Consider the following 3,629-nt stretch of genomic DNA (forward strand, 5'->3'; position numbering starts at 1 on the left):
GAGCCGCTTTCGCCGAGTATCCCTTGATAAAACGACGATAGTAGTTTACTAAACCAAGAAAAGATCGTAAATCAGTCACCTTCATTGGTGCCTCCCACTCTTGAATTGCCTTGACCTTAGCCCCGTCCATAAGTAACTTCCCATTTTTAATTCGATGTCCAAGAAAATCCACCTCCTCTAATCCGAATGAACATTTCTCTAGCTTCACATACAACTCGTTGTCCCTTAGTACTTGGAATACTTGCTTCAAGTGCCTCACATGATCTTCCATGGTATCGCTATACACGACTATGTCATCCAAGTACACCACGACGAACTTGTCGAGGAAGTGGTGAAATAATTTGTTCATCAAAGTACAAAATGTGGCAGGGGCATTGGTTAAGCCAAAGGGCATGACTAGGAATTCATAAGTGCCATACCTCGTCACACATGTGGTCTTAGCCTCATCTCCTTCGGCAATTCGGACTTGATAATATCCCGATCTCAAGTCTAACTTGGAGAAGTATCTTGCCTTCCCAAGTTGATCGAACAAATCAGCAATAAGTGGGATTGGGTATTTGTTCTTGATAGTTACCTCGTTGAGTGCCCGTTAATCTATACACATCCTCAAGGACCCATCCTTCTTTCTTTGAAATAGCACCGGAGCACCATACGGGGATTTTGACGGTCGGATGTATCCTGCATCCAGCAACTCCTTGAGTTGTCTTCGCAACTCCTCCAACTCGGGTGGTGGCATTCGGTATGGGGCTTTGGAAGGTGGTTTTGATCCTGGCTCTAACTCGATCGCATGGTCAACCTCCCTTCTAGGTGGTAACTTCTTTGGTAACTCCTTGGGCATGACATCCTTGAACTCATCAAGGACCTTCTCAATTTCCTTGGGTACCTCTAGTTCTCCCTTATCTTCAACCGTCTCTTGCTTTGCTACCGCTAAATAGCATGTCTCATTCTTGTTGTACCCCTTCTTGAATTGCATGGCCGAAAGTGACTTGGATGCACTCTTGCTTCCACGTTCGGTTGACACCATACAAGTCTTCTCACCATCCAAGATACACAGTGAATTAGCAAACGGCATAGGGAAACTGCGTACCTTATCTAGGAACTCCATCCCAAGTACCAACTTGAAGTCGTCCATAGGCACGACTGAGAGATCAATCATTCCTTCCCATTCTCCAATCTTCACATATACATCTTTAGCCACCCCACTAATCGGTCTGGCACTCGTGTTCACCGTCTTCATCATGCCACTCTCTTTTGTTTCCTTAAGTCCTAGCCTTTTGGCTTCATCGGTGGAGATAAAGTTATGAGTTACTCCCGTATCCACCAAAGCTCGTACCCGATCTCCACATATGTTAATATCTACGAATTGGAGTCCTTTTGCCACTACCTTGGGTATCTCTGTCTTGGCCTTGATTGCGTTGAGGATATGCATTGATCCTATGCACCGCTCCTCATCTTGACAACCCGCCTTTTGAGCTTCCATAGCATGAAGGCTAGCTTTCTTCGGACAATCTCGGGCTCTATGCGGTCCATCACATATGAAATATCCATCATTCTTGTAAGAAGTTTTTATGCTCTTGTTATTCCCGGTTGGTGGCTTACGTGTATTATCATTCCTTGATTGGGCGGGCTTATCTCCCCCACCTTTCTCATGGCTCACCCTTTTATCTTTTGACTTGAACGAATCTTTCATATTAGCATGGTTGACTAATGCCTCCTCTTGAGCAATTGCGGTGGCAAGGTCTTGGACTCCTCGTCTCTCCAACTCCGTTTTAGCCCAAGGTTGCAAACCATCGAGAAAATAGAAGAGAAGAATATCATCGGGAATATCTGGGACCTCCAGGCTAAGGTTCGTGAATTCTTTAATATACTCCCAAATCGTCCCGGAATGATGTAATTTACGTAGACGACTCATTGCATCCTTTTGAGCATTCTTGGGGTAGAATTGATTCTTAAGTTCAGTAAGGAAATCATCCCAAGTATCAATAGTAACCGTACCTTTCTCGATATCTCCATATCGACGATGCCACCATAACGCTGCGGTATCCTTCAGGTAACGGGTTGCCATCTTGATCTTCATTGCATCATCCACTATGTTGACTCCCTCCAAGTATTGTTCCATCTCCCATATAAAATCATCAACCGCTCGGGCTTCCCGCTTCCCCACGAACGGTGACGGCTTGGGAACGTCCACCTTCAGAGCATTGCATCCAGTGTTGCCACCCCCACTAGCCATGAATCTCAAACAAGAGTTCATGTTGGTTTGTAAATCCACGAGGCGTTGGTGAATAGTGGAGACCTCCCCCTCCATTTCGCCTCGCAACTTCGCAATCTCACCCATGAGCATACCCCTTAAGTCATGGATCTCACGTCGCATGTCAACGTCTAGCACGTTGATTGCACTCTTGCAATCATCTTTCAATTCGTCAAAGTCCCCGTCCAAACCATCCAAACGTTGGTGGACGTCTTCGACCTTTGCTTTCACGTCGTCCATGAATGTTGAAATGTCCCATTCTTATTGATTAAAACCGTTCCATATTAATTGATTTCGTTGCGAGGTTTTGACCTCTATATGAGACGTTTTTCAAAGACTGCATTCATTTTTAAAACAAACCATAACCTTTATTTCATAAATAAAGGTTTAAAAAGCTTTACGTAGATTATCAAATAATGATAATCTAAAATATCCTGTTTACACACGACCATTACATAATGGTTTACAATACAAATATGTTACATCGAAATCAGTTTCTTGAATGCAGTTTTTACACAGTATCATACAAACATGGACTCCAAATCTTGTCCTTATTTTAGTATGCAACAGCGGAAGCTCTTAGTATTCACCTGAGAATAAACATGCTTTAAACGTCAACAAAAATGTTGGTGAGTTATAGGTTTAACCTATATATATCAAATTGTAACAATAGACCACAAGATTTCATATTTCAATACACATCCCATACATAGAGATAAAAAATCATTCATATGGTGAACACCTGGTAACCGACATTAACAAGATGCATATATAAGAATATCCCCATCATTCCGGGACACCCTTCGGATATGATATAAATTTTGAAGTACTAAAGCATCCGGTACTTTGGATGGGGTTTGTTAGGCCCAATAGATCTATCTTTAGGATTCGTGTCAATTAGGGTGTCTGTTCCCTAATTCTTAGATTACCAGACTTAATAAAAAGGGGCATATTCGATTTCGATAATTCAACCATAGAATGTAGTTTCACGTACTTGTGTCTATTTTGTAAATCATTTATAAAACCTGCATGTATTCTCATCCCAAAAATATTAGATTTTAAAAGTGGGACTATAACTCACTTTCACAGATTTTTACTTCGTCGAGAAGTAAGACTTGGCCACTGTTGATTCACGAACCTATAACAATATATACATATATATCAAAGTATATTCAAAATATATTTACAACACTTTTAATATATTTTGATGTTTTAAGTTTATTAAGTCAGATGTCCTCGTTAGTAACCTACAACTAGTTGTCCACAGTTAGATATACAGAAATAAATCGATAAATATTATCTTGAATCAATCCATGACCCAGTGTATACGTATCTCAGTATTGATCACAACTCAAACTATACATATTTTAGAATCAAC

This window comes from Rutidosis leptorrhynchoides, chromosome 10 (genome assembly GCF_046630445.1).
Source record: "Rutidosis leptorrhynchoides isolate AG116_Rl617_1_P2 chromosome 10, CSIRO_AGI_Rlap_v1, whole genome shotgun sequence".
Classification (NCBI taxonomy): domain Eukaryota; kingdom Viridiplantae; phylum Streptophyta; class Magnoliopsida; order Asterales; family Asteraceae; genus Rutidosis; species Rutidosis leptorrhynchoides.